The 20,597-nt window shown below is 42.4% G+C and overlaps 1 protein-coding gene and 1 long non-coding RNA gene across 9 annotated transcripts in view; one reads left to right on the top strand and one right to left on the bottom strand.

Annotated features, from left to right (window-relative positions):
• FAT3 (FAT atypical cadherin 3) overlaps positions 1 to 20,597 on the top strand; it is a 711,071-nt gene that overhangs the window by 403,627 nt on the left and 286,847 nt on the right. The window lies entirely within an intron of this gene.
• Positions 1,146 to 20,553, bottom strand: LOC143817279 (uncharacterized). The gene is made up of 3 exons (XR_013224102.1): positions 20,449 to 20,553; positions 8,170 to 8,299; positions 1,146 to 1,380 (listed from the first exon to the last, which is right to left on the bottom strand). It is a non-coding gene; the product is annotated as an uncharacterized LOC143817279 (long non-coding RNA).

Raw genomic sequence — 20,597 nt, 5'->3', positions numbered from 1 at the left:
AACACCCACTTTTGGGTCGAGTTTGCAGAAAGTCTGCTTTTTTGGGGTACACGACATGTCCAAATTTGGAGCAGTGTGTTAAAATTCGTAACCGTTAGCAAATATGGACGGTGACTACTGTTTTGCACAGAAATGAGTGGCATCAGATGGATTCGACAACCTCCGTTGCCTCTCGGGAATAAAGAGGGAGTCACTTTTTTCCCCAGATTTATTAGTTATGCACTGTATCCTTCTAAATAGATTTATTACTTATGTTACCTCTATTCACGAGCTCCGTAAGGCTTCACATCGTACACATCTCCCGGCAAAATAAAATCCTGACATATATAATGCTGACGTATGCCATAAGCCACAATGGTAAAACATGTATAGATAGATACAGTATAACACCTTTTTAGGCTTATGTTGGGTGCAAAGGAGTCTTTTGACCCATTGAACAGAAGTATCGAAATCCCGAACGCTGAAACTCACCGGCTGCACACAAAAACCTAAAGTTTAAATATGGAGCAGAAGACAAGTAACTTCACCTAAAACGTTATTTATCTGCCGCCCGTAAAGTCTTAGATCAGGCAATAAACATTACTTATTATGACCATATTTTAATGTGTCGAGCTGATAAATTTCGCTGCTATTAGAGGGAAGAACATATGTAATAACACATAAAACAGCAGTCGATAAACCACATCCATCGTCCTCGGAGGCAGCTAATACCACCGCAGACTGCGGCTTTAGATATTCCGGAAGAAACAAATATGTTCAATGTCAAGATAGTAAAAAGGTAAGAGGGGAGATATTTGTGCTCAGGACCCCAACTCCTAGTCTCCATAACAGTGCATCATCCACAGATTCCCCATATCAGTACGTCATCTGTAACATGGTGCTGGGCGGTGGCCATGGGCGAGGTAGTCCTCTCTTACGCCATGGCACGTTACATGAAGGTGGGGCTCCTTCCAGGGCACATGTAACCGATGTTGCTGGTTGGCCAGGACCAGATTTGAACATTTCAGGAAGAGAGACCACTAATTTAAAATAAACCTTTTACTGAGCATTAACTTAGTCAGGATTAGATACAGAAGATAGGGGCACATATCTTCTCAAATTAATTCCCTTTCTCTTCTCTCTCTTTACTTGTTCTCTGTCTTCTTTACACTACAGTCCTGTTTAGCTAAATCCTTTACTCAACCAACAGTTCAGCATTTTCGCTCCCCTTAGGGGAGTTATGGTACCAGTATGGCTTTTACTTATCTTCTCTTCTACTAACGCCCTGGAACTGCCACTCGGGCACTCTCTTCGTCTCTCATACTCCGTCCTGTCTAGACCCACTGCTCCTGTAAAGCTCCAATATTGACCCATCGTTTCGTAAAAAACACATCCGATCACCTGAAACAACAGTTGGAAGATTCACTTTCGTTATTTCTAATGTTTTATCTCTTTGTCAAAACAGATAAAAAAAAGTATCCTAAGAAATAAATGGTGTAGAGCTGTGCCTCCGAGGGGTTAAGGATGGATCAATATGACTTCAGATGATATATTTTAAATGAGGAGCGTGGATGTGAACTTCTTGGCGAGGAACGCGATTGTGGCCGGAATAAACTCCGGCTTGATGGCTGATGAGAGAACTCTCGCTGACACAGTGTAAAATAGTTTATGGAGCTGTTCATAAAGCTTTTTATCCGGCCCTGCATAAAAATAATAACATTCATACAAATCAAGAGAACGGACAGGCAGGTCACAGCTCCCTCAAGAGCTCTTGATTGAAACAGAGTCAAAAATCAGCAGGTCTTCCATGTGAGCTGAATACATTAATGTCAGCGCTCAAAACAGCAGCCAGAAGTTGCAGCTTTAGGTCACGGCACCAAAAAGCAGTGGCGTATTGTGCCCATTAAGTTTCATGAGTGAAAATTGGGACCCTTTTGCCACTAATTTTTGGCTCCATTGGTATTATCGTATCCAGGGTCAAAACACCAGGGCAGGAAGGGTCATGCAAAAACCATGTGCAGTGTTGACCCCCTTGAAATTGTTCCAGAAAATGAAGTATTTCTCCCACAATTTTATTGCAATTACACGTTTTATTATGTACGCTATTGCAATTACACGTTTTATTATATACGTTTATTTCCTTTGCGCATATTGGAACAACACGAAAAAAAAAAAAAAACAGAAAAAAAAGCAAATTAAATGTAACCTCACACAAAACCCCAAAATAACTGGCACCTTTCCAAAATTGTGGGTAAATAACTTTGTTACAAGCATGTGATACTCGTTTAAACTTACCTGTGGCAAGTAACAGGTGTGGGCAATATAAAAATCACACCTGAAACCAGATAAAAAGGGGATAATTTGACTCATACTTTGCATTGTGTGTCTGTATGTTTTCCGCACTAAACATAGAGAACTGAAAGAGGAGAAGAGAACTGTTTGAGGAGTTGAAAGCGAAAATTGTTAAAACATTTCTACAATTTCACGGTTAGAAGTCCATCTCCAGAGATCTTGATGTTGCTTTGTCCAAGGTGCACAACATAATCAAGAAGTTTACAACCCATCGCACTGTAGCTAATCTCCCTGGACATGGACAGCAGAGAAAAATTGATGAAAAGTTGCAACGCAGGATAGTCCAGATGGGGGATAAGTAGCCCCAATCAAGTTGCAAAGAAATTCAAGCTGTCCTGCAGGCTCAGGGTGCATCAGTCTCAGCGTGAACTATACGTCAACATTTGAATGAAATGAAACAGTATGGCAGGAGACCTAGGAGGACCCAACTGCTGACCGAGACGTAAAAAAGCTAGACTTCAGTTTGCCAAAATGTATGTGAGTTAGCCAAAATCATTCTGGGAAAGCATCTTGTGGACAGATGAGACCAACATAGAGCTTTTTGGTAAAGCAAATCATTCCACTGCTTACCTTAAACAGAATGAGGCCTACAAAGAAAAGAACACAGTACCTACAGTCAAATATGGTGGAGGTTCAAAGATGTTTTGGGGTTGCTTTGCTGCCCCTGGAACTGGTTGCAATGAATGTGTGCAAGTCATCATGAGATCTGAAGATTACCAACGGATTTTGGGTCGCAATGTAGTGCCCAGTGTCAGAAAGCTGGGTTTGCGTCCTAGTTCATGGGTTTTCCAGCAGAACAATGATCCCAAACATACTTCAAGAATACCCAGAAATGAATGGAAACAAAGCAGTTCTGAAGTGGCCAGCAATGAGTCCTGATCTAAATCCCATTAATCACCTGTGGGGAGATCTTAAAATTGCTGTTGGGAGAAGGCGCCTTCCAATATGAGAGACCTGGAGCATTTTGCAAGAGAATAGTGGTCCAGACTTCCAGTTGAAAGGTGTAAGAAGCTTGATGATGGTTATAGGAAGTGATTGATTGCAGGTATTCCAAACAGTGTGCAACCAAATATTAAATTAAGGATGCCAACAATTTTGTTCAGACTATTTTTGGAGTTTTGTGTGAAATTATGTCCAATTTGCATTTTTGTCTCTCTTTTTTGTATTGTTCCACTACACACAAAGGAAATAATCATGTGTATAACAAAACATGTTGCAAAAAAATTCCTGGTTGAAATACTTCATTTTCTGGAACAAATGTGTGCCAACATTTTCGGCCATTACTGTTTTTCACACCTGACTTCAGTATTTTGGAAGTGGTCTAGGTACTGGTTCCAGACATATTAAAGTGGTCAATATGGCTGGAATCAGTACCTAATGTAGCTTAGGACTACCTGTTATTTTAAAATGTTGTTCGCGAGATACGAAACTGAAGTTCTCTGCTGTAAAAGGGGTAAAATTTGTCACTTAGACCCTAGTGTCTATGGAGGACCAAGGACTATCTAGCATAAAGGAGGACATGTGCCTTAAATTTTTGTCCATTTCTATGAAGAATGTAGTCCTCTTCTACCTGGGTTCCATTGAGAATTATGGTCCATTATCATGAAGGTTCATTAAGTTGAAGTCTCCCAAAGAATAATCTCTAGAATTTGATGACTTTGCAGAACGTCAAGAAGAGTAGTACAACTCCAGTGGCATGTGTGAGCAGGTTGTGGGATGCAGTAACGGACAGGAGGCAGAGCAAGGGTTAAAGTTAACTTAACTAATACAGCGCTATACTCCATACAGGGAGGGGAAAGTAGAGGCAGGGGTACGGCAGGTCATAGGAGCACAATAGGTGTGCTGAGGGAGGTAACGAGGGCAAAAATATAAAAATTGTTCATAAAGGGTAAACTTATCAGTCTGACGGCTTCCTGTCTGCAGAGTCTTAGGTACTAACGGTGGTGCCCATGCAGTCGGCACGTGATGAATCCGGTGTCGTCCTGCAGGCATTGATGATCTGGTTCCTGGCGATGGTGATGGGTCCTTGACGTCTTGCACGGGGTCCTGGGTCCAGGATGTAGGTTGAGAGTGAAAAGTGGTCTCCAACACTGTCGGGGCTTAACGAAGCTTGGCAGAAATAGGCGCGTGAGAAAGGGGACAGTTCGCGGTAAGTCACCCGGGGTTTCTTAGGCGGAACGCGCGTTGTTTACTGGACCGTAGCATCATAGTAGTGGGAGCCAACGGGCAAAATACAGTTCTCCGGTCACAGTCTCTGTAAGTGGCAACAGGGTAATATAGCGTGGGCCTGTGCTGCCACGGTGCTCAGAGGACAGAGCACCAAACTTCCTCCCCTGCTGTGTTCTGCATGCTCCCGCTAAGTCTCTCCACTGTTTCGCGTGCTCTCTCCCTTTTATCCCTCCGGGTCTCTAAGCTTTCCCCCAGACAGCAAAGGTGACAGCACTGACAGTTCCGAACCCGGGGCTAGAAAGGTACCCCCGGTCCGGTGTCTCTTACACATGGACAACATCAAATTCATCATGGCCCTGCATTAAGAGTGTGAGCAGTTATGGAGATGGCCATCAATGACCAACCATGTTGTTCCTCAAAACTACTGATTGCTGATGGTGTCCTCCATCAAACCAGGTTTTTTTTGCACCTAGTCACTGGTTCACCAGGACCATATGGTCTCAGAAATATCTAAATTGATATGTATCATCATTTTTTGACATATTGGGTTGAAATTGTCTACAACATTTAGATGAATTGAGTACTTTGCCACAGACGATGACTTTCAGTTCATACATGGGGCCGAATCCTCCAAAACATGTCTTTTAAAGGAATCTAACAGCAGGTTTTTGCAATAAAATCTGAAAGCAGCATAATATAAGGGCAGAGACTCTGATTCTAGCGATGTGTCACTTCCTGGACTGTGTGTTGTAGCTTCAATCAAATCAGTGTTTGATCAGCAGGCGATTATCACTTGAGGACTAGGTGTCTTATGCCTCCTTGTCCAGTCACACCCACAACATTGAAAACAGTGATTGTATCAAAATGACATCCTGCAAACCAGTAAGTGACACCTCATTGGACTCAGGGTCTCAGCCTCTACATCATGCTGCTCTCAGATTACATAACAAAAACCTGTTGACAGATTCCCTTTAAGTCTGTTCATCCTGTAAAAAATTTACCAGTAATTGTGAGCAATTTCATCTATGAGATTGATCTCTCATACATAATCTAATGGACATTTCGGAAACAACTTTTGGGTGGCATTGTTTCTTCCTACTTACTGGGCTTCTATTCAATTGCACTCATGGTACGTCTACCCCAGTTTCTGAAGAAGGTCCAAGACTTGGAAAGGATTAAATTAGAACCATCATGTTCTAAAAAAAATATTTTAATCAGATGTCTTCCATACACAAATCCCCAAAATTCTGTTACCGTCTACATCACTGGAGCCTCATAAAATGTATTGTGGATTTACTTTTACCAATTTGTTATTTCCCAATTGACTCTGATCAATAAAGCTTCCTGCCATTGTCTATTTGCTCTTCCTGTTCTGTTTTTCGAGCATCTTAATGGAGGAGGCATCATGCATAATGGATTCATACATTAGTAAATCTCTTTAATGACATAATCCGTTTTACCTTTAAATTTGTGTTAATGTTGAACGCATTATCCGATCGAAAGAAATGAGGACAGAGTATATATGGGGTCATCTTGACCATGAGATACCATTAAGGCCTCTTTCACACTTCAGTTGTTTGGCGTCAGTCTAAAACCGCCATTTTCCTCAAATAACGGATCCGTCATTTTTTGTGACGGATCCGTTATTTTCCCCATAGACTTGCATTAGCGACGGATTGTGACGGATGGTCGTCCGTTCCATCCGTCATGCGACGGATCCGGCAAAATTTGGCGGACGTCATCTAGACATTGACGGTCATTGCAACGTTTTTTGTCTGCGTTGAAATGGCGGATCGCGACGGATCTGTCGCGTCCGTCATTCCATAGAATGGCCACCTATGGGCGACGGATCCGTCGCGACCGTCATTCCATAGAATGGCCACCTATGGGCGACGGATCCGTCGTGACCGTCATTTCGGCGGATCCGTCGCCCCAATCCGTTTTTTCAATTGTGCATGCTCCAAAAAGTATATACAACCCACAAGTAACTGATCCGTCAAAAAAACGGATCCGTTAGAACCGTTTTCTCAGCAATTGTGACGGATCCATCGATCCGTAATTATGGCGGAGCAGACTGACGCCAAACAACTGAAGTGTGAAAGAAGCCTTAGGTGCAGGGTTTTGCCACCATAAATGCAAGATCTTGATGTTTGTGATCTCCAACAACACCCTCTTTAAGATCCTTATCCCAATTCCACTTTCCCACCCAATTGAACTAGTCATGGGATTTCTCAGTGCTGGCTCTCCACTTTACGAAGACCCCTTAGGAGCTGAATGCACTACCTTTAATGTATACTTGGTTTGTGTTTTTTTGGGGTAACAATTGAAAGTATTTTACATCTTCTAACGATAAACTAGAAAATTCGAGATGTAAATGCCCCAAAATAGAAAGAACAGAAGCAACGTGAGGATAACCAAAGCAAGTGGCCAAAAAACGATCTCCGAAAAAGAAAAAAGAACAGAGAAGAAAAATTACATAAAAAATTGAGTATTGTATAAACGTAAAAGAAAAACCATGAACAGAAGAGGTTGAGAAACGTGAACTCAACCAAAAACATTCCTCATTTTGGCAAATTCAAGTAATTGGATGTTAAGAAACTGTGGTTCTTAGCCCTGTAGGATGTTTTTTGAGTTTAGCGTTGGTCACTGTTTATGAAATTTTTACCATAACCGAAATCAAATTCTTTATGCCAGAGTTCTTTATTTATTTTTGCATACCACAAGATGTTCAGAATGCCATGTTAACATGTTTGGGATTTACGGCAGTAGCAAAATGGAGAAATTTAAGTTTCACCTCCCAAATCCACCTAAAATCTGGTGGGAATGTAGACTTTTGGGTGGTTTTCTCGTGAACCCAACCCCTTTCTTGAACAAGGATATACCGGTACCAAAATATGTCGGGACTGTTTAAAAGTTTGTTCGAGAGTTTAACATTGATGGCCTATCCTTAGGGAAGAATCAGACAGCTGTATAACTCAGAAGTGGATCTCAACGCAATGCTCTAGCTGTCGGCTCTCCCGACCTTAGCATGACGGTGGCATAGAAATACATGCTGTCACTCTCGAGTCAGGAGAGCCGCCGGCCAGTTCAAGCATTGCTTTGTAATCCCTGTCCAAGTTATATGGCCATCTGACTCTTCCCTAAGAATAGGTCATCAGTGTCAGATTTGTGAGGGTGCATTTGCAATATCCAGGCTTGGCCACTATTTTGTTGACAGAACTGTGCTGCACAGCTCCACAAATGAGCAGCTCCAGCCACGGCCGGCATGGGAAACAGCTGATCGGTGAGAGTGTCGAATGTCACATCTTCACCAATCAGACATTGATGACCTATCCTAAGGATAGGCCATCAATGTTAAAGTCCTGGAGAACACCATCTCAAAAAATGTAAGACTATCCTTGCAAATTTCGGAATGTTGGCAAATATGCCTAAGCAAACAAGTACTGTAGGGTATAGCCTGTGTGCCATCAATCTTCTATGTGTCTGCTTTCTTCTAAAGACCCACACGAGACCCAAAATAATGAACAATCATCAGCTACCTGAAAAAATGTTTGTGTTCAAAATACCGGTCAGTCAATGATTTTTTTTTTCTCAGGTGATCATAAGCATTGGCTACATCAATGGTCAAAGAAAATCCAAAGCTGCCAATGTAGGCAGTGATAGTCTTACCTGTTCTTCTTCGAACCATATTTATCTTATGTGTATGTCTGCCGTAGGAACCAGGATCTCTGAAAATTGTTGTTTCTGCACCCTCTACACCCCTGTAACCAGGTCTTCACCAGTCTAATTCTTGATCTCTCTTAACATATATAAAGCAATGACAAGAATGTAAGACCCACCATCAATCCCGCATACCGATATACTGTTAAAGCATCCAACACTTTACTGAAATTTTCCAAGCTATTATGTGTCAAGAAACTGAGAAGAGTCAGTAATTCCTGGAACAATTTGCATGATGCCTCAATTTTACCTCTTGAGAACTTTTCACAACTTATATTTTTCATCTTGCTAAAGTGGAAAAAAAAATGTTTGTGTGAATATGAACGGGCGAGATTAAAAACGTAATTGCGGTTTAGACTTCAGATTTATTTGAAAAGGGGATAATGATAGTAATTACCCAGTTTGAGTTTTGTGGAAGACTAATTAGATCCCCCCCAAAAGCATTTGTATGCAGAGGAAACAACGCGTACATAAAAGGACCATCTGTTTCCCATCTACTTACCACGGTAATGTCGCGTGCTATTATTTTATACTTTGTATCGATGTTGACATGCAGCGAGTGACATGTTTTTATTCACTTACGGGATAACCTTACATTTTATGGGTTTGCTCTTTCGCCTAGGGGCTGACTTAAGCATGTAGGCTAATGCGGTATTCCCATGGTTTGGACGGGAAATTCTGGGACAGGCAAAATAAAAGAAAAAGAAGAGCAGTCACAATTTTTGGAACCCATGAGTCATTTTTCATTATTTGTTTAGATTAGTGATTATTTTATAGAATGACCAATAATTGTACCTGGAGAACAATGCTTAAAGAGGTTCTCAAGAACTTAAGATGGGCCTTCAACTTTTTTAGTGGGTTCTGACCTCAAAACATTGTAGGATCCATGGCATAGTAGCTTGGCCATGAGAACTGCAGCTCAATCTTCAAGTGACAGAGCTTCAGTACCAGGCACGGCCATACTGGTATGTATGGGGCTATAATGTGACCATTTGTTTTGGTGGTTCTTCCATACAGCAGGGGACATATCATTGAAGAAGACCATGCTGTAGCAAAAAGTGATCCCAATCTTGTTTGGCCCCATCAACCTTCCTCATGGGTGTTAAGAATCTCTGTAGGTCTTTAAGAAAGTAGGTAACGAGTTGCCCCCAAGAGTCATAAAATGACCTTGTCCTTGGTTGGCCAACTGGGGAGCATAATGGAGGTCCATTTTTGGTTCCTTGGGACAATAATTGGATCCGCTCTCGCGTCTTTACACCACTTGTCCTTGAAGGTGGCCCCACCACATATCAAACATTGGTAGCCCATCCTAATACATTTTTGTCAACTCTTGAAGAACATCTTGGAAGACTCTCGAAAAAGGGGAGTCCCTCCAGACTCCTAGAGAACTGGCAAATCACCTGGGCATTCCAAAAACCTCCCAAATTACAGGGATTCTTGTGCGTGACGACAGGATTCCCTGAAGTGACGGAACTGATTTGGGGTCGTCAGTATAGAACTTGTTTGGGTGATCTGGTGATGCATTTGCAGTAATCTGATGATGAGAACAGTAATTGTTCCTATTCATTATAAGAACTATTAAGAGGGTGAGTAACAAATCAGCTTACTGACTGTTTCCAGTGTCAACCTGCTGAATTATGAATTCAGCTCTGGAGTACTGTATATGGCAGGCTTACTTTTGTAATTCACTGTATTTACGGAGTTACTTATCTTTTTATGTACATTATATCTGTAGATATAAAAGTGACGTTCAAAAGGTGGATATAAATCCCGTGATGTTTTCTGGCAAATCAGAAAAACTCTCTAAACAACACAGTACATTGTATTCAGCCATATTGCAAGATATTTAAAGAAAAATAATGGAAAAATAAATTTTGCATGTAATTAGCATCACTGTACGCAGCATGGGCTGAGATTTAACCAGCACGGGAAATAATTTTCCTGCGCCTCGAGCTTCTCATAAACAATCCAGTTGTTTCCTGCACTGAGCAGAAGACAAAGCCTCGATGGAAGATCTCGTTGTGCACTGAGTCATGGACGGAGAACACTAGTTAATCTGTCGTATCTCATACAGTCCTCATGCAAGTACATATATTGGGCCTGTAAAATTTTTGGACAGTTTCGTCAAGGGCCCTATATCAGCAAAAAACAATATACAATATATAAAACCAGTACTTGATAGCAGAATTGAAACATTTTTTTCGTAATGAAAATTCTCCAAAATACAAAAGAACGTCATTGTGAACCTGTCATTGTCCTGGATATTAAGTCGCTGCTCTTTTTTTTTTTTTTTATGCCAAGTCGTCCTCATAGCAAGTTCCCTTTAAAGACAATGTGTCATGAGAAAAAAACCTAATGTTTCAATTAGGATTTTATGTTAAAAAGTCATCAGAAATATTACAGTTTTCACAATGACGACTACATGTTACGTAAGACTCATACTTCCTGTTCTGCACACATGACTTTACAGCAGTCTCATTGTCATCACAGACAAGATTACAATGACTGATCATAACTCCTCTAAATATAGTATTTACCATTGAATCTACCATTCACAATAGTTGATGTCACAGCTCACCTCCTCCTGTACAATGACTGATAACACCTCTATATATAGTAGATAACACAGGATCCACCATCCACAACAGGTGATGTCACAGCTCACCTCCTCCTGTACATTGACTGATAGCACCTCTATATACAGTAGATAACACAGGATCCACCATTCACAACAGGTGATGTCACAGCTCACCTCCTCCTGTACAATGACTGATAACACCTCTATATACAGAATATAACACAGGATCCACCATCCACAACAGGTGATGTCACAGCTCACCTCCTCCTGTACAATGACTGATAACACCTCTATATATAGTAGATAACACAGGATCCACCATCCACAACAGGTGATGTCACAGCTCACCTCCTCCTGTACAATGACTGATAGCACCTCTATATACAGTAGATAACACAGGATCCACCATTCACAACAGGTGATGTCACAGCTCACCTCCTCCTCCTGTACAGTGACTGATAACACCTCTATATACAGTAGATAACACAGGATCCACCATTCACAATAGGTGATGTCACAGCTCACCTCCTCCACCTGTACAATGACTGATAACACCTCTATATACAGTAGATAACACAGGATCCACCATTCACAATAGGTGATGTCACAGTTCACCTCCTCCTGTACAATGACTGATAACACCTCTATATACAGTGGATAACACAGGATCCACCATTCACAATAGGTGATGTCACAGCTCACCTCCTCCTGTACAATGACTGATAACACCTCTATATACAGTAGATAGCACAGGATCCACCATTCACAATAGGTGATGTCACAGTTCACCTCCTCCTGTACAATGACTGATAACACCTCCTATATACAGTGGATATCACAGGATCCACCATTCACAATAGGTGATGTCACAGCTCACCTCCTCCTCCTGTACAATGACTGATAACACCTCTATATACAGTAGATAACACAGGATCCACCATTCACCTTAGAGGATGTCACAGCTCACCTCCTCCTCCTGTACAATGAAATTGGCTGTTGTGAATTCTGCTCTTGGGCTCCCTCCGGTGGTTGTAAGTGGTAGCGCTGCTGTCTCTGAATCTCAGCATTTATCAGGTGTGTTTACTTTTTGCAATTCTGACTGGGCTATTTAGTCTTGCCTGACCCTTTAGTCAGTGCCAGTTGGCCATTGTTCCTGGAGGATTCACATCTCTGCCTGGTCTCTCCTGCTTTGCTGTTCATTTCAACAAAGATAAGTTCTGGCCTTGATTTTTTTCTGTCCACATGCTGTGGCCTTATTGTTCAGTTCTTTTCCATGTTTTTGTCTTGTCCAGCTTGGTCTGTATAAGGATTTGTTTAGCGAAGCTGGTATCTCTGGAGATGCAGATATACCCTCCATATCTTTAGTTAGCTGTGGAGATTTTGTATTTTCTGTGGTGGATATTTTCTAGTGTTTTAATACTGACCGCATAGTACTCTGTCCTATCCTTTCTATTTAGCTAGAAGTGGCCTCCTTTGCTAAATTCTGATTTCAGTCTGTGTATGTTTTTTCCCTCTCCTCTCACAGTCAATATTTGTGGGGGGCTGTCTATCCTTTGGGGATTTTCTCTGAGGCAAGATAGTTTTCCCTTTTCTATCTCTAGGGGTAATTAGTCCTCCGGCTGTGTCGAGATGTCTAGGGAGTGATAGGTACATTCCACGGCTACTTCTAGTTGCGGTGTTAAGTTCAGGGTCTGCGGTCAGTACAGGTACCACCTTCTCCAGAGTATGTCTCATGCTGCTCTTAGGCCACCAGATCATAACAATTGGCCCAGATTAGACAGACTCAGATAATGCTTTTATGCACACAAATAAGATCTGCATTAGTGTATTGCTGCTAATATTCATGTGAATAACCGGATTAAGAGTCTAGTTTTTGGACTAGTGATTAGTGGAAAAATTTATTTTTTTTCAATATGGTGATATGAAAAATTAAAACAAATATAAAGAAATGTAAAAAAAAATTAAATATGTAACATAAAATCCTCCCTCGAACAGTTGATCTTTTACTAATCACATATTCCCATCAAGTCTTCGTCTTTATTTTGGGAAATATCAGACCCTAATATTATCTCATTGTTAAAAGTGCTGCGCTTAGTGATGATGCATGCGGATACTAATAGACGGCCGTGTAGGGAATTAGGATCTCCCTGTGCTGATGCGGCAGCAGACTGACATTGACCTATACCAGCGTTAGTGGGTTGCAAACGGGGAAGTTACTCAGTTCTCTTGCTTGCTATCGGTAACAAACTAAAACCTTCCAGTGTTGTATTATACGGCAGCGCTGGCGGGAATATTTGGAAAGTGAATTACAGCATTATGTGTAGACAACATTGTAGTATAATGTGGATTTCTTTTAAGAGAGTATTTTTGGACATTACATATTATTTGGTCACTATGTGGTAGTATTATCTGGGCAGTATAAGGGAAAATGATGTCGGTGGTATTATAGGACCCGAAATCCCTAAAATGTTACGGTGTCATGTTAAAAATTGTTTTGTGAGTATTTACTGAATATTTTGTTTCCTTAAATTGTTTGTAACCATATAGTATATTATTTGGGTACTATGTGGTAGTATTATGTGGGCTTTATGGCAAAACTATCCCTGAACTATATGACAATACAGTGGTATTAGTGATGAGTGAATGTGCGCAGATATCATCCTGTGCTCAAGTGTAATCAGAGTATCTGGGTGTGCTCGTATTTTATGTCCGAGTCCCTGCAACTGTTAGAGGGGAGGGAGGGACTCCAATATAATATACTAGCACTCCCAGATGCTCAGATAAGACGCCATGTTATCAGAGCACGTTACTCATCACTAAGGGGTATTATAGGGCCCGAAATTGCTTAAAGAAATTTGCAGTGTCATGGTAACACTGTACCATCAGAGACATTGTTTTGTGAAGATTTGCTGAATATGTTGTTTCCTTAAATAATTTAAGCACTATATGGTAGTATTAGGTGGACTCTATATGGTGGTATTTTATGGACACTATATGGCGGTATTATGTAGACTCTATATGGTGGTATTATGTGGACTCTATGGTGATATTATGTGGACTCTATATGGTGGTATTATGTGGACTCCTTATGGTGGTATTATGTGGACTCTATATGGTGATATTATGTGGACTCTATATGATATTATGTAGACTCTATATGATGATATTATGTGGACACTAAACTGTGGTATTACATGGTCACTAAATGTGGTAGTATGTGGACACTATGGTGATATCATGTGGAAACTATATGGTGGCATTAAGTGGGCACTAAATGGTGGTATTATGTGGACATTATATGATGTATTATGTGGAAACTATATGGTCGTATTATGTGGACACTAAATGGTGGTATTACGTGGTCACTAAATGGTGGTATTATGTGGACACTAAGTGGTGGTATTATGTGGACATTTGTTATGACCCCAATGGCAGGGGGTCTCAGAGACAATAGCGAAGTCTGCAAACATAAAACCCAGCTCATAGGGCAGTGGTAACTGGGCTGACCATATAGCTGAACCTAGCACACAAATAACAGCAGCCGGGGAACGTACCTACGTTGATTCTAGACGTCTCGCGCCAGCCGGAGAACTAACTAACCCTAGCAGGGAAAAGAAAGACCTTTCTTGCCTCCAGAGGAAATACCCCAAAAAGTTGGATACAAGCCCCCAACAAATAATAACGGTGAGGTAAGAAGAAAAGACAAACGCAAGAAATGAACTAGGTTTTAGCAAAGAGAGGCCCGCTAACTAATAGCAGAATATAGGAAGATGACTTATATGGCCAGCGAAAACCCTCACAAAAACTCCACGCGGAATATTGAAGAACCCCCGAACCGTCTAACGGCACGGGGGGAGAACATCCGCACCCTAGAGCTTCCAGCAATATAAGGAATCAAATTTAGTACAAGCTGGACAAAAATAAGAGCACAGAAAATAACCAAAAACAAGAAAGCAGGACTTAGCTTAATTTTGCATAGAACCAGGACCAGCAGATAGGAGCAAACAGAAGGCTCTGATTACAACGATGCCAGGCACCAGACTGAAAATCCAGGAAGTTCAAATAGCGACACCCCTGGACTAACGAGGCCAGGTGGATACCAAGCAAGGGAAGGAATATCAAAGTGTCATATCACTAGTGACCACAAGAGGGAGCCAAAAGGTCAATTCACAACAGTACCCCCCCCTTAAGGAGGGGTCACCGAACCCTCACCAGGACCACCAGGGCGATCAGGATGAGCAGCGTGAAAGGCACGAACCAAATCGGCCGCATGCACATCAGAGGCGACCACCCAGGAATTATCCTCCTGACCATAGCCCTTCCACTTGACCAGATACTGAAGCCTCCGCCTGGAGAGACGAGAATCCAAGATCTTTTCCACCACGTACTCCAACTCGCCCCCAACCAACACCGGAGCAGGAGGCTCAACAGAAGGAACCACAGGCACAACGTACCGCCGCAACAAGGACCTATGGAACACGTTGTGAATGGCAAACGACACAGGAAGTTCCAAGCGAAAAGACACTGGATTAAGAATTTCCAAAATCTTATAAGGACCGATGAAGCGAGGCTTAAATTTAGGAGAGGAGACCTTCATAGGAACAAAGCGAGAAGACAGCCACACCAAATCCCCAACGCGAAGTCGGGGACCCACACCGCGGCGGCGGTTGGCAAAATGCTGAGCCTTCTCCTGTGACAACTTCAAGTTGTCCACCACATGATCCCAAATCCGCTGCAACCTATCCACCACAGAATCCACCCCAGGACAGTCAGACGGCTCCACATGTCCCGAGGAAAAACGAGGATGGAAACCAGAGTTGCAGAAAAATGGCGAAACCAAGGTAGCGGAACTAGCCCGATTATTAAGGGCAAACTCAGCCAACGGCAAGAAGGTCACCCAATCATCCTGATCTGCAGAAACAAAACATCTCAAATAAGCCTCTAGAGTCTGATTTGTTCACTCAGTTTGGCCATTAGTCTGAGGATGAAAGGCAGATGAAAACGACAAATCAATGCCCATCCTAGCACAAAAGGATCGCCAGAACCTGGAAACAAACTGGGATCCTCTGTCAGACACGATATTCTCAGGAATGCCGTGCAAACGAACCACATTCTGAAAGAATAACGGAACCAGATCAGAAGAGGAAGGCAGCTTAGGCAAGGGCACCAAATGGACCATCTTGGAAAAGCGATCACATACCACCCAGATGACAGACATGCCCCGAGACACTGGAAGATCCGAAATGAAATCCATGGAAATGTGTGTCCAAGGCCTCTTAGGGACAGGCAAGGGCAAAAGCAACCCGCTGGCACGAGAACAGCAAGGCTTAGCCCGAGCACAAGTCCCACAGGACTGCACAAATGACCGCACATCCCGTGACAAGGAAGGCCACCAAAAGGACCTAGCCACCAAATCTCTGGTGCCAAAAATACCCCGATGCCCTGACAACACCGAGGAGTGAACCTCAAAAATGACTCTACTGGTCCATTTATCAGGAACAAAGAGTCTGTCAGGTGGACAAGAGTCAGGTCTATCAGCCTGAAATCTCTGCAACACACGTCGCAAATCCGGAGAAATGGCCGACAAGATTACTCCTTCTTTAAGAATACCAACTGGCTCTGAGGCTCCAGGAGAGTCAGGCACAAAGCTCCTAGAAAGAGCATCAGCCTTAACATTCTTTGAACCAGGCAGGTACGAGACCACGAAGTCAAAACGGGAGAAAAATAATGACCAACGGGCCTGTCTAGGATTCAGGCGTTTAGCAGACTCGAGATACATCAGATTTTTGTGATCAGTCAAAACCACCACACGATGCTTAGCACCCTCGAGCCAATGACGCCACTCCTCAAATGCCCACTTCATGGCCAACAACTCCCGATTGCCAACATCATAATTCCGCTCAGCAGGCGAAAATTTCCTAGAAAAAAAAGCACATGGTCTCATTACTGAGCAACCAGGGCTTCTCTGCGACAAAACGGCCCCTGCACCGATCTCAGAAGCATCCACTTCAACCTGAAAGGGAAGCGAGACATCAGGCTGACACAAAACAGGCGCCGAAGTAAACCGGCGCTTCAGCTCCTGAAAAGCCTCCACGGCTGCAGGAACCCAGTTAGCAACATCAGAACCTTTCTTGGTCATATCTGTCAAAGGTTTAACAACGCTAGAAAAATTAGCGATAAAACGACGGTAGAAGTTAGCAAAACCCAAGAACTTCTGAAGACTCTTAACCGACGTGGGCTGAGTCCAATCATGAATAGCTCGGACCTTGACTGGGTCCATCTCCACAGCAGAAGGGGAGAAGATAAAACCCAAAAAGGGAACCTTCTGTACTCCAAAGAGACACTTTGAGCCCTTAATAAACAAAGCATTCTCACGCAAAACCTGAAACACCATCCTGACCTGCCTTACATGGGAGTCCCAATCATCAGAAAAAACCAGAATATCATCCAGATAAACAATCATAAATTTATCCAGATACTTCCGGAAGATGTCATGCATAAAGGACTGAAACACTGAAGGAGCATTAGAGAGCCCAAAAGGCATCACCAAGTACTCAAAATGACCTTCGGGCGTATTAAATGCAGTTTTCCATTCATCTCCCTGCTTAATGCGCACAAGGTTGTACGCACCACGAAGGTCTATCTTCGTGAACCACTTGGCACCCTTAATCCGGGCAAACAAGTCCGACAATAGTGGCAGAGGGTATTGAAATTTAACCGTGATTTTATTCAGAAGCCGATAGTCTATACAAGGTCTCAAAGATCCGTCCTTCTTGGCCACAAAGAAAAATCCCGCACCAAGAGGGGAAGAGGATGGACGAATATGTCCCTTCTCCAGAGACTCCTTAATATACGAACGCATTGCGGTATGCTCAGGTACAGACAGATTAAATAATCTTCCCTTAGGAAACTTACTACCTGGAATCAAATCTATAGCGCAGTCACAGTCCCTATGAGGAGGAAGAGCACTGGACCTGGACTCGCTGAATACATCCTGATAATCAGACAAATACTCAGGAACATCAGAAGGAGTAGAGGAAGCAATAGACACCGACGGGGAATCACAATGAATTCCCTGACAGCCCCAACTTGACACAGACATAGCCTTCCAATCCAAAACTGGATTGTGAGTTTGTAACCATGGCAGACCCAAAACGACCAAATCATGCATTTTATGCAAAACAAGAAAACGAATCACCTCCCGATGTTCAGGAGTCATGCACATGGTCACCTGTGTCCAAAACTGCGGCTTATTTTCCACCAATGGCGTAGCATCAATACCTCTCAGAGGAATAGGATTAACCAAAGGCTCCAGAACAAAACCACAGCGCTTGGCAAACGACAGATCCATAAGACTCAGGGCAGCACCTGAATCCACAAACGCCATAACAGGACAGGAAGACAATGAGCAAATTAAAGTCACAGACAAAATAAATTTAGGTTGCAAATTACCAATGGCGACCGGACTAACCACCTTTGTTAAGCGTTTAGAGCATGCTGATATAACATGTGTAGAATCACCACAGTAGAAACACAACCCATTCTGACGTCTATGATTTTTCTGTTCAATTCTAGTCTGTACTCTATCACATTGCAATAACTCAGGTGTCTGTTCAGACAACACCACCAGGGAATTAGCGACTTTGCGCTCCCGTAAACGCCGGTCAATTTGAATAGCCAACGCCATGGAGTCATTCAGACTTGTAGGAACGGAGAAACCCACCATCACATTCTTAATGGCTTCAGAAAGGCCATTTCTGAAATTTGCGGCCAGAGCACACTCATTCCACTGAGTAAGCACGGACCATTTCCGAAATTTTTGGCAATAAACTTCAGCTTCATCCTGGCCCTGAGAGATGGCCAGCAAAGCTTTTTCTGCCTGAATTTCAAGATTGGGCTCCTCGTATAGCAACCCAAGCGCCAGAAAAAACGCATCAACATCTGCCAAAGCCGGATCGCCTGACGCCAACGAGAAGGCCCAATTCTGAGGGTCTCCCCGTAAGAAAGAGATAACAATTTTTACTTGCTGAGCTGAGTCTCCAGACGAACGAGGTCTCAGAGATAGAAACAATTTACAATTATTCCTGAAATTTCCAAATTTAAATCGGTCTCCAGAGAACAATTCCGGAATAGGTATTTTAGGTTCTGACATTGGACTGCTAGTAACAAAATCTTGAATACTCTGCACACGAGCAGCAAGCTGATCCACACTAGTAATCAAGGTCTGGACATTCATGTCTGCAGCAAGGCTCCAGCCACTCTGAGATAAAGGGGAGGAAAGAAAGAAAAAAAAAAAAAAAAAACTCAGAATTTCCTTTCTTATAATCCCACTTCTGCAATGCATTAAATATTCACTTATGGCCTGGCGTACTGTTATGACCCCAATGGCAGGGGGTCTCAGAGACAATAGCGAAGTCTGCAAACATAAAACCCAGCTCATAGGGCAGTGGTAACTGGGCTGACCATATAGCTGAACCTAGCACACAAATAACAGCAGCCGGGGAACGTACCTACGTTGATTCTAGACGTCTCGCGCCAGCCGGAGAACTAACTAACCCTAGCAGGGAAAAGAAAGACCTTTCTTGCCTCCAGAGGAAATACCCCAAAAAGTTGGATACAAGCCCCCAACAAATAATAACGGTGAGGTAAGAAGAAAAGACAAACGCAAGAAATGAACTAGGTTTTAGCAAAGAGAGGCCCGCTAACTAATAGCAGAATATAGGAAGATGACTTATATGGCCAGCGAAAACCCTCACAAAAACTCCACGCGGAATATTGAAGAACCCCCGAACCGTCTAACGGCACGGGGGGGGAGAACATCCGCACCCTAGAGCTTCCAGCAATATAAGGAATCAAATTTAGTACAAGCTGGACAAAAATAAGAGCACAGAAAATAACCAAAAACAAGAAAGCAGGACTTAGCTTAATTTTGCATAGAACCAGGACCAGCAGATAGGAGCAAACAGAAGGATCTGATTACAACGATGCCAGGCACCAGACTGAAAATCCAGGAAGTTCAAATAGCGACACCCCTGGACTAACGAGGCCAGGTGGATACCAAGCAAGGGAAGGAATATCAAAGTGTCATATCACTAGTGACCACAAGAGGGAGCCAAAAGGTCAATTCACAACAGACATTATATGGTGGTATTATATGAACACTGGTATTATGTGGACACTATATGGTGGTATTATGTGGTCACTATATAGTGGTACTATGTGGATATTATATGGTGGTATTATGTGTACACTAAATTGTGGTATTAGGTAGACACTATATGGTGGTATGTGGCCAATATATGGTGGTATTACGTGGACATTATATGATTATATTATGTGAACACTATATAGTAGTATGTGGTCACTATATGGTGGTATTATGTGGCCATTATATGGTGGTATTATGTGGCCATTATATGGTGGTATTATGTGAGCACTATATGGTAGTATGTGGTCACTATATGGTGGTATTATGTGGGCTGTAAAATTATTTTTGTACTATATAGCAGCATGTTGGCATTATATGGCAAAATAACTAACATTTTACAGCATCACAGACATTGATCTGTGAATAATTACTGAATATTTTCTTTACCAATTACATCTACCGCACTGGTAAAGTCTTTAGATAATGGAAACATTTTCCTAACCCGAGTTGTCTATCTTACGCCATTTCACATATGCTTCCAGTTAATATGTGACCGGTCTTAAGAAATAATCACACCCCTGCCACACGAGATGAATAAGCTGCGCCGGTATTAGGCTTGATACATACCTGCAGGTTTCCATGGCAACCTCA

This window comes from Ranitomeya variabilis, chromosome 3, assembly GCF_051348905.1.
Source record: "Ranitomeya variabilis isolate aRanVar5 chromosome 3, aRanVar5.hap1, whole genome shotgun sequence".
Lineage (NCBI taxonomy): Eukaryota > Metazoa > Chordata > Amphibia > Anura > Dendrobatidae > Ranitomeya > Ranitomeya variabilis.
Note: the sequence above shows the minus strand (reverse complement) of the source record. Positions and strands in the feature narration are given on the sequence as shown.